The 11,245-nt window shown below is 48.7% G+C and overlaps 1 long non-coding RNA gene across 2 annotated transcripts; it reads right to left on the bottom strand.

Annotated features, from left to right (window-relative positions):
* Positions 1 to 1,137: 1,137 nt before the first annotated feature.
* LOC309852663 lies at positions 1,138 to 7,918 on the bottom strand. Of its 2 annotated transcripts, XR_014305325.1 has the most exons (3): positions 7,684 to 7,916; positions 7,094 to 7,253; positions 5,113 to 5,193 (listed from the first exon to the last, which is right to left on the bottom strand). It is a non-coding gene; the product is annotated as an uncharacterized lncRNA (long non-coding RNA). The 2 variants fall into 2 exon arrangements; XR_014305324.1 differs by lacking the exons at positions 5,113 to 5,193; positions 7,094 to 7,253 and adding an exon at positions 1,138 to 3,778 and having other exon boundaries at positions 7,684 to 7,918.
* Between the last annotated feature and the right edge of the window lie 3,327 nt (positions 7,919 to 11,245).

Raw genomic sequence — 11,245 nt, forward strand, 5'->3', positions numbered from 1 at the left:
CAGTGATTCATCAGTCTTATAGAATACCTAGTGCTCATTACATCACATGTCTTCCTTTTTTTTTTTTTTTTACGATTTTATTTATTTATTTTTTGAGAGAGAGAGAGATTACAAGCAGGCAGAGCAGCAGGTGGGTGTGGGAAGCAGGCTCCCTGCCGAGCAGAGTCTGATGCAAGGCTCAATCCCAGGACCCAGAGATCACAACCTGAGCTGAAGGCAGAGGCCCATCCCACCGAGCCACCAAGGTACCCCAATCACATGCCCTCCTTAATGTTCATCACCCAGTTACCCATCCCCTCACTGTCATCCCCTCCAGCAACCCTGTTTGTTTCCTATGATTAAGACTCTCTTATGGTTTGTCTCTCTCGGATTTCATCTTGTTTTATTTTTTCCTCACTTCCCCTATGATCCTCTGCTTTCTTAAATTCTGCATATAAGTGAGACCATATCATAATTGTCTTTCTCTGATTGACTTATTTTGCTGAGCATAATACTCTCTAGTTCCAACCACATCATTGCAAATGGCAAGATTTCATTTTTTATGGCTGAGTAGTATTTCATTGTGAGTGTGTGTACACCACATCTTTATCCATTCATCTGACAAATGGATTCTAAAATTCATATGAAAAGGTGAAGGACCAAGAATGACCACAACAACTTTGAAAAAGACTGTTATAGGAATATATGACCTTGATTTCTGCCTACTTGTGATCTCTATCAAATAAATAATAAATAAAATCTTTTAAAAAATTATTCAACACATGAAAATATAGGAAATAGATAAATGCAATAGAAGAAAGTCCAGAAATAAACATACAGAGAAATGACGGATCTTCAGTGAAGATACAAAAGCCAATTCAAGGGAGAAGGAATAATCTTTTAAATCAATATGGTAGCAGCTCTTGGGTATCCATGTTTTTTTTTCTTTTTTACTTTTTTTTTTTAAGTAATCTGTATGTCCAGGGTGGGGACCAAACTCTGGACCCTGAGATCAAGAGTCACATGCTCTACTGACTGAGCCAGCCAGGTGCCCCGATATCCATTTTTTTTTTTAAAGGAATGTCCAAAATTTAACTAAAAGGAGGCACATACATGTCAGTTAAAAAAAAAAAAAAACTTAAAGAAACAAAAGGAAAATTATGTCTTTAAATTTGGCAATTTTTTTTCAGCAAACATTTCTTATATACAAGATCAAAAGAATATCCAGTGAAAGAATGGACAAATTTGACTTCCTTAAAATTTAAAAAATTATTTTCACAAGAAAAGCAACTGAAAAAAACACCACCATGACTGGAAGAATATATTGGCAAATATTTAAAATAGAAAACTTTTATCCATAATCCACGGGCAAATGTCAAAACTCAGTAATTAACATAATACATCATACAAACAGAAATTTCCAAAGATATGATAGCTGGAAATTAACACATGAAAAACATCTAAATATCACATCTTAGGGATATACAAATTAAAATCACCAGGTGCCATTACACACCTACTACACCACTGAAATTAGGAAGTCTGACCATACCAGGTACAAGGATATAAAGAAACTGGATCTCTGGTTCTGGTGTTTCTGGTGAGAATGCAAACTGATACCAACCTATCAGATTATCCCTTAGTAGGTTATGACACAGGAACGCACTGCAACATCATTATTAATCACAAAGCCCTGCAGTATTTCCCAGGATGTCTTAGGAAGCAATGCAAAGGATGCTAAATTAGGAATAAGAAGTATTTTCTGACTCATACTGTGCTCCTGACATGACACTGTGACTCACAAAAGCTGTTCACCCCTTCACACTGGCAAACCACAATTCTATCCTAAACCTGCCCCAAAGGGCACATAACCTCCAAGCTTCAACATGGCTTAAAAAATAAGGTGTTTGTCTACTACTAAGGGTTTTCTCTCCTGTGAACTTTCTGGGGCCTGATGAAGCAATATCTTCCACCAAAATACTTTCCACATTTGCTGCACAGAAATGCTTTTCTCCAGTGTGGACTTTGTGGTGCTGAGTAAGTCTGTCCTTGAGGCTGACGAGGTTTCCTATGATTTCCCACATCCATTATACTCAAAGCTTCTTCCTCCAGCTTGAATTCTCTTTGCTCAAGATTTCTTTTGTCCATGGAAGACATCCCATACTTATTACACTTATTCAAGGCCTCTCTCCAGCATGAACATTTTGGTGTTGAATGTGAGTGGATCAGTGATCAGTGTCTAAAGAATTTCCCACATTCATTACATTCATATGGCTTTTCTCCAGAGTTTCTGGTGCTCATTGAATTCAAATCCTTTTATGAAAGTTTTCCCACACTTGCTGCATTCTTAAAACTTTTATCCAGTGTGGACTCTCTGGTGCAAAAGAAATCTTTATTTTGTGGATGAAAGACTTCCACATTTACCGTGCTGAGATGGCTTTCTGTGCTGTGAACCTTCTGGTGTTTAAGGAGGGTGAAGCTATGTCTGAAGAACTTCCCACACTGGCTGCATTCAAAAGGTTTTTCTCCAGTGTGGACTCTCTGGTGCTCAAAAAGTCTGCTTTTGTAGACAAAGGACTTCTCACACTCACTGCACTTATAAGGCCTGTCTCCAGTGTGGATTCTCCAGTGCGCAAGTAGTCTCCTATTATGGATGAAGGACTTCCCACATTCACTGCACTTGTAAGGCCTTTCTCTAGTGTGAATTTTCCAGTGATGAAGAAGACTAGGTCTGTGTCTAAAGACCTTCCCACATTCATTATACTCATGAGGCTTTCCACCAGTGTGGATTCTCTGGTGCCTTAGAAGTATTCTTTTGTAGAAGAAAGATTTCCCACACTCACTGCACTTATAAAGCCTGTCTCCAGTGTGTTTTCTCTGGTGTTCAAGAAGTCTCTTTTTATAGATGAAGGACTTCCCACATTTGCTGCACTTGTAAGGCCTTTCTCTAGTGTGGATTCTCTGGTGCTCAAGAAGTCTGCTTTTATAGGGGAAGGACTTCATTCACTGCACTGATGAGGCCTTTCTCCAGTGTGAACTTTCCAGTGTTGATTAAGGCTAGATTTGTACTTAAAGAACTTCCCACATTTGCTACACTCGTGAGGCTTTCCTCCAGTGTGGACTCTCTGGTGCTCAAGAAGTCTGCTTTTGTAGACAAAGGACGTCTCACACTCGCTGCACTTATAAAGTCGTTCTCCAGTGTGGATTCTCTGGTGCTCAGGAAGTCTTTTCTTGGAGATGAAGGACTTTTCACACTGACTACATTCGTGAAGGCTTTCTCCAGTGTGAGCACTCTGCCGCTCCTTGAATTTAACCTTCTTGTGGCAGGCCTGCCCACCCATGCTGTGTTGCCCTCGCGGAATGTGAGAGACTGCTTTGTTCCACCTGCCGCTGTGTGGATGCTCTTCACCTGGTGCTGGAGAGAGCCCAGGCTTCCCAGGGAACCATCCTCAACTTCCCCAAAGGTGACAATATTGTCTGACACGAGGATTTTGCTCTTTATGAACAAAGCCCTGTGGTCCTCCCTTCCAAGGTCCTCCTTGCCACAGTCCTGCTTCTGGTTCTGGTCTAAGTATGAACTAAATGAGCACAGTTTTCCACAAGTGCACAGGTTCAGCCCAGCACACGCTCCTCCATGCTCAGAAAGACAAGATGTCTTTCTCTGCTGGGACACACACAACACAGGAACAAGCCCCTGGAATAGACAGGGCTGGATCTGGAGTCCTGGAATGTGACACTCTTTCCACAAAAACACACTACTCGGAAAAAGCTTCCTCAGCTTTTACCCCATGCCGACAACCTGAGAGCAGAAAAATGCCAGTGAAGTGTATTATGAGACTTTGGTGGGACAGGACAGCCCATTACAAATGTGTGTAGGACAAAACCAGGACTGAATCCATGGGTTTGTTTTCAGGACAAGGGAGCCAGAAGCAGGTGCGGCAAGGAGACACTGTGTAGCACTGGGCCTCTGATGGTTATAGAACAGTGTGTGGGAAGACAGGGACCTCACAACTAGCAAGAAAGTAGGATACAGTGCTGTGCCAGCAAAAAAGGTCTGGTACAACTCACTCCTCTGTCAGAGGTTCTCAGCAGGACCTTGCCTGTTGGTGACAAGTATGTACTGTTTAGAATGTGTGTCCCACCCCAGAAGAAGACAACTGCCTTTTAGCTGGTGGTCAATCATTTAGGGCTATATGCGTATCTCATGACACACACAGTGCAGGGTAATGTAGCAGAACACTGTGGATAGAGAAAAAGGGGAAAGATGTGAGGGACATAGATGTAGGGGAGACCCAGGGACTAGAAGTCACAGCAGAAATGACAAGTGGGCAAAATGTCAAGGGCGGGAAAGAAGGATTGAAGCAAAGTATGGCCACAAGTCTTGGCACTAAAACAGTAATGAGCAAAGAACAGTTTCCTGGTATGATTTATACTCAATCCTGAAATTATGCCTTCCCACTGCTCCTCCTCACCAGATCCTATTAATCCCCCTTCCTATGGTTGGAGAGGTGTCTGAGCTATCAGGTACCCAGGGTTCTCCTCTACCCCTCCGTTCAATGTAGGCAATTTTCTGGGACCTAGCAGATTGATGTCCTCAGGAGAAAACAGGGCAGTTAAGTGGGTGACACTGGCCCAGAGGGACCCAAACACTAACAGATTACAGGAAAGAAGTTTATTGGTAGGAGGATTCTGAGGATGGTCTTGCAAAAATAATTTAGGGCTCCCTGCAAATACTGACCATGACAGTGTCTATAATTCCCTACACAGGCAGTACAAAAACAGAAGGGCAGAACCTATGACAGAGATCTTCCACAAATGAGAACAGTCAACAAAGTAAGGAGGAGCAAGGCTAATCAGCACCGATCAGGCAGGTCCAAGGCTCAGAAACCAAACCCTTCTGTGAGAGGCTTTAAGGCAGAACATGTTGGGGTTTCATAAAGCTCAGGCCCAGCAAACACAACACCTATGCCAGGACCAGGGAAGGAAGCAATGCCCAGGGCCCAGCTCTGGCAGGGACAGAGATCCTTGGAAAAAGGAGAAGAGCAGAGCCTCGTATAAGGCAATGGTGTGGGAATGAGGGTCCTTACCCAGGGACACTATAAGCGCCAAGGTCTCTAGCATCACAATGTGGTACAGGCATCTCTGAGCCTCATCAAGGAGCCCCCACTCCTCCTGGGAGAAGTACACGGCCACATCCTCAAAGGTCACATGGCCCTGTCATGAAGAGGACAAGCAGTGCATAAGCAGCCTCTCTAGCCAAGACCCCCAAGGCCATGGCCCTCCTTCCCAGCTCCCCAACTCAGAGGAGACACCAGGTCCCACTCTAGGGTACCCCTCTCCGTCATGTCAAATGCCTCACTGTTGCCAGTCATAAGTAAGAACAGATGGGGAGAGAGACAGCCTTACCCACGCTCTAGGCCGCTGTATAGAGTCCCTGCCACTCTCCTCAGAGTCAACCCTCCTAGGATCACACAGATCATGCCCCATTATGTCACTTACGCTCAGCCTTCTGCCTTTAGCCCTGAGTACAAGGATGCTGAGTGCATCTTCACACTTCCTCTGCATTTGCACAATGGAACCGCTCCTTTCTCACATGCCAGGTCACAACCACTCACCCACAACACCACTGACACCTAGAGCCCTTGTCACAGGCACCTCTCTGACTTCCCCATATGTCACTCTGCAAGTGGTTCCCAGCCAGTACTTGTCAAATGCCAGAGGATCCCAGGCTATCCCAGGGCATCAGAGGGACCCTCCTGCTAGACGCAGTCCCAGCACTGCTCTGAGTGCTGGGGTGAGGACCACCCCATGTTGTCTGGCTCCGTCTTCCAACTTTAGCCACTCTAGTCCATGTAGGCATCAGACCCCCTAAGCCCTCCTCCTCCCCAGTGCTGCTTGTGTTGTTCTCACACCAGTCACACCTCTTTTCACCTCATCTCATTCAAAGCCGGGCCCACTTCTCCCACTGCAGCCCAAGAGACTCAGCTGACTTCCTCTTCCCTTAAACTAATCTGTCATCCCATCTGACACGCTTCAGGTTCCAGCAAGAGTTGTCACAAAACTGAACCTGTGGAGCGAAAAATGTAGCATGCCTTACTCAGTGTCATCTGATCTCTGTTACTACTCTTTTTTTTTTTTGTAACTTTTTAAAAAAAATTTTATTTGTCCGTTTAAGAGAGAGAGAGAGTGAGAGAGAGCATGAGAATGGGGAAGGTCAGAGGGAGAAGCAGACTTCCTGTGGAGCTGGGAGCCCTATGTGGGACTCAATCCCGGGACTCCAGGATCATGACCTGAGCCAAAGGCTGTCACCCAACCAATGGAGCCACCTAGGCTCCCTGCTCTGCCTTTTGATAAATCTTGCATCCAGCCCCTGGGAATCCTGTGCCACCAACTGGACTCCCACTTAAGGCCTGTTCCCTTACACCCACACCCCACCCCCACTCCCATGGTCACTGTACCTCTTCAGGTCTTAGTGATGACAGCCATCCCTATCCATGTGCCCAAGAAGTGGGTCAGTTCATGGAGAATATCCTCGCCATCCTTCCCCTGTAATGGCATTGCCACCATGATCTGCAGACTGCCCCCTCTTAAATACGACACAGTCTGCATGCCTGCCACCACTGAGTGGTGTCTTCAAACCTGAACCCTCTTCCCTGAAATCCAGATGTTTGCTTCTAGATGCCCACCTGCCACCTCCACTCAGAGATCCCTGCAATATCTCAGATGCAACATGGCAAACACTGAGCTCAGGTCAGTGCTGCTATGAACTTTCCATCTCAGCAATGGCACTTCCATGCCTCCTCCTAAAGCCAAATATCCTTGCTCCATGGGGAGTAGTCAGTCTTTTGAGCCTCAGAACAGAGACCCTCACCTGCCTTCACACCTCCCCTTCCCACCTCAGCAGGGCTCCTTCCTCATTGCAACTTCCCCTCCCACCGTAAAGCCTTGGATCACGGGACCCTCCTGCCTGCAGGTGCTCCACCTGCCCTCCAGTCCCAGCTCTCTGTTCCTTCCTCTCAGGGCCTATCTCAAAGAAGCGTCCAGATCTTTCCAGCCTAAACCCGAGAGTTCAGGCTCGGTCCTGGGGCAGGACTCGGGCGGTCACGACACGGACATCACTGCGCCCACTTCCGCGGAGTCCAGAGCAGAGACTGCAGCCGCCAGGGCATCCCCTCTGCTATGGGAGCTCGGGAACAGTGTGTCCGAAACCCAGCTCCTAAGCTCTCCCGGAAGCCTGCTCCTCACACCAGCGCCTCGCCGCAGCGCGTCCAGACCTGCAGGCAGAAGGCCGACGGAGAGTCTTTCCTCCTGTCTTGCTCCAGCCACACGCGCGGCCGTGGGACACCAGTACCACGGTTCCGCGTCCTTCGCAGCCGTCTCCCCCGCGCCCCAAGCCCATCCTCCCCGGGCAGCCGCTGACGGGCCGCACAGCGCCAACCCACCCTGTGTCCCTGTTCCCTACCCCGCCGCCCCAGCTGCTCGCGGCAGACAGCAGTCGGACCCCCAGCTCTGCCGAGGCTCGTCTCACACGCGCCCGGGGCTTCGCACGCGCCGACCCCTTCCTCACGCTTCCCACGGGAGGCCAGAAATGGGCCCCCGCCCACGAACGCCCGCGTTCTGGGGAGCTGGGCCTGACAGTGCCCCCGAGGAGACCCACCCCCTTGGGGCTCGGGCCGGTGAGGTCCAGAGAACACACGCTCTCACCTGAGCCGGGTACGCCAGCCCGGCCGTCACCATCGTAACGTGCGGGCTCAACTGGGCCAGGGGACGCGCGATAACTGCGGCAGCAGGCAGAAGGCCCGAGCGCAGCTCCCCGCATTAGCGCTCACAGTGAACCTCGAACCCGCTACCGCGCGGTGCATACGTGCCTTCTGTCGGCTCCCCTAGGTTCTAGCTCCTTCCCCCGGACGCAGATTGGGAGCACCGCCTCCACGAGCGGCCCGCGGGAAGTCCCGCCCCCTGGCCTTCCGCCCTCTTGGACACGCCCTCTCTACGTCCTCATTGGTCAGCATGGTCAGGAAGCTGGGTGCACAGTCTTCTGGGTAACGTAGTTCCTTTCTTCGTGGCTTGCAGCGGGGTGAGAGCTTCCGCTACAGGTGGACAGTCGGGTGGTCCCTATGGAAGGACAAAGTAAAAACCTATCATATAAAAACATATCAAATAAGAGTCCACAAAATCTGTTAACCTTAACACAAAACTGCCAGTTATCTTATCAGTCAAACATGGGCTTATTTGGGAATAAAAGAATTGTAATCCAGGATGAAGAAGCTGTTAGGGTCCGTGATCAAAGGAATGAGACTGATACAAAGCGAAGGTCAAACAAAACTTTATTTCGCGCCAAGCATCAAGAATCAAACTGACCGGTCAGGGCTATCTCTTACGAAAAGGCGATGACGATGATCCCGACAAGGTCACTCCCAAGAAGGCCGCTCCGGACGAGGCTGCTCTAGATGAGGCTGCTCCACAGATGAGGCCGCTCCATGATCGAGGTCGCTCCATGATCGGAGCCGCTCCCAAGAAGAGGCCACTCCCAAGATGAGGCCGCTGTTCCATGAGGTTGCTCCCCAGACAAGGCCGCTCCCAAGAAGAGGCCATTCTGGACAAGACTGCTTCCCGGACGAGGCTGCTCCCGACGACAAAGAGGCAACGATGACAGCGACGATGACGAGGACAACCTGGATGACACAGACTCTGCTCCCCACGATGCTACTCTGACAAGGTTGCCACCCAGAGGAAGCCACCGCTGCGGACAAGGCCGCTCGTGGCTCGGGGTGGCAAGGCATTTTGCGGCGAGGCTGCTGGCGGCTAGGGGCCGTTGGCATCTCAGGGCCACTGGTGTCTCGGGACCCCTGGCATCCAGGGGCTGCAGGCGTCAGGACCGCTGACCGCTGGGCCATTGGACTGCTGGTGTCTCTGCACCGCTGACGTCTAGGGGCTGCAGGCGTGGGGACCGCAGACCACTGGACCGCTGACTGCTGGGCCGCTGGACCACTGGGGTCTCAGGACCGCAGGCCTCTAGGGGCTGCAGGCGTCAGGGCTGCTGACCACTGGACCACTGGTGTCTAGGGGCTGCAGGCGTCGGGACTGTTGACCACTGGACCGCCGGCACTGGGCCGCTGGACCACTGGGGTCTCAGGACCGCTGGCCTCTAGGGGCTGTAGGCGTCAGGACTGCTGACCACTGGACCGCCGGCGTTTCGGAACCATCATCAGTGCAACTGCCAGAGGCTGCAGGTGTCAGGACTGCTGACCACTGGACCACTGGTGTCCAGAGGCTACAGGCGTTGGCTCGGGGCTGCCAGAGGCAGGACAGCCAGAGGCTGGAGACTGCCAGTGAAGGAACCCCCCGTGGTGGGACCACTCGCGGAGCTGTTACAGCTCCTCCACTTCACGGACTCTTCCGCTCCCATGGACTCTTCCTCCTGCTCCTGTCACAGCTCTCCTCTTTTTCTGCTAGCCTCACACAGCAACCTTTATGTGGTTGGTTGAGCCCCACCCCTATACAGGTGGCCAATTGGATCTCAATTCACCCTAGTGGATATACACATGCTGCACCGATTGGACATCTCCACCTGGCCTTCCCCCACCCCTACATCCGGGGTCCACAAGCAAGTTCTTCTGGGAGGGGCAGGCCCTTACAGAAGCTATGGCAAAACCCCCGGCAGAAGGACTAAGGAGAGGAGCCCACCTTTATGGAGAAAAGATGCAAGTTGGGAGGAGTGTTATAAACTAGAAGTCCCCTGGGATAAACCGGGAGTTCCAGGTCGAGTGGCTTCTAGGTGGCTGAGTTGCCGAGCTGGGGGGGTGAGCCACACTCGCGTTCTGCAGCAGGCGGGGTAGAGCAGTATGCATCTGCCAGGTCATGGGGACCCCTTCCTGTGGGGCCACATTGAGCGCCTGCGGCAGCGGCTGGGAGCTCCCCGCTGAAACCTCCTCAGGGATTATGACCTGAGCTGAAGGCAGAGGCTTTAAACCACTGAGCCAACCAGGCACTCCAATTTAAATCTCTTTTTTAAAATAAACTTAAATCTAAAACACTTAGGTAAGAAGATGTAGTCTTGGAATTAATAAAATTTGCTCATATAAAAGTCCAAATCAAACTCTAATAAATCTGAAATTGCAGTAGTTACTGATCATTCCAGCCCTTAAAGACTTCAGAAACACAAATCCAATAAAAGATCACGATATTCCCATAATCATAGGGTGTTGGGCAACAAAGGGAGGATCCAAATTAAGTAACTCCTGCTCTTAGAAAGGGTGACATGAACTTCCCTCCCTCCCCCCTTCCCCTGCTCACGCTCTCTTTCTTTCTCTCTCAAATAAATAAATAAAATCTTTTTTTAAAAATACAAAAATTATTTTCATATAAAAGTTTAGGGGCGCCTGGATGGCTCAGTCTGTTAAGCCTCTGTCTTCGGCCCAGGTGGTGGTCTCAGGGTCCTGGGATTGAGCCCCGAATTAGGCTCTCTGTTTGGTGGGGAGCCTGCTTCCCTCTCTCTGTCTGCTGCTCTGCCTACTTTTGATCTCTTTCCCTCTGTGAAATAAATAAAATATTTTTTTAAAAGTTTGCAGTAATTTTTTTATGAGGTTAGTGCAAGTCATGAATTTAAAATTAGAAAACAAGGTGCGTGGGTGGCTCAGTCGGTTAAGGGTATGACTTCAGCTCAGGTCATGATCCCAGAATCCTGGGATGGAGTCCCGAATGGGTCTTCCTGCTTAGTGGGTGTCTGCTTCTCCCTCTTTCTCTGTCCCTCCACCCAACTTGTTCTCTTTCACATGCGTGTGTGCTCTCTCTCTCAAATAAATAAAATCTTTAAAAAAATAAAATTAGAAAAGAGTGTCTGATTGACATAATGCATTGGAATTCAAGTTCAAAACTAACAGTCATTTATAAAAGTTATAGAGAGGGCCTCCCATATTTAGATTCCTCCTGAAAGACTGGGTTGTGGTGGTGCTACAGAACATTGGAAAATGGCTGCTTAAAAAAAATCGTTCAGTGGTAATAGGGTATCCAACTGGTTAAACTCCAGTTTTCATCTCTGCTCTTAATCATACCGAAAAATTAATTTCAGATAAGACTTCAATAAAAATATATAACTCTTACAAGATGGTAGAAGAAAACATACTTGTGAAATTATAGAGCAGGAGCTCTCAAGCCAAATATAAAACTTATCAAAAAATATACACAAACTATATGAAAATAAAAGGCTTCCATTATTAAAAAACAACGACAACATAAAAACTGAAATAAGACAAGTAAGAAAATA

The sequence above is a fragment of the Mustela nivalis genome (genome assembly GCF_964662115.1).
Source record: "Mustela nivalis genome assembly, chromosome: 18".
Classification (NCBI taxonomy): Eukaryota; Metazoa; Chordata; class Mammalia; order Carnivora; family Mustelidae; genus Mustela; species Mustela nivalis.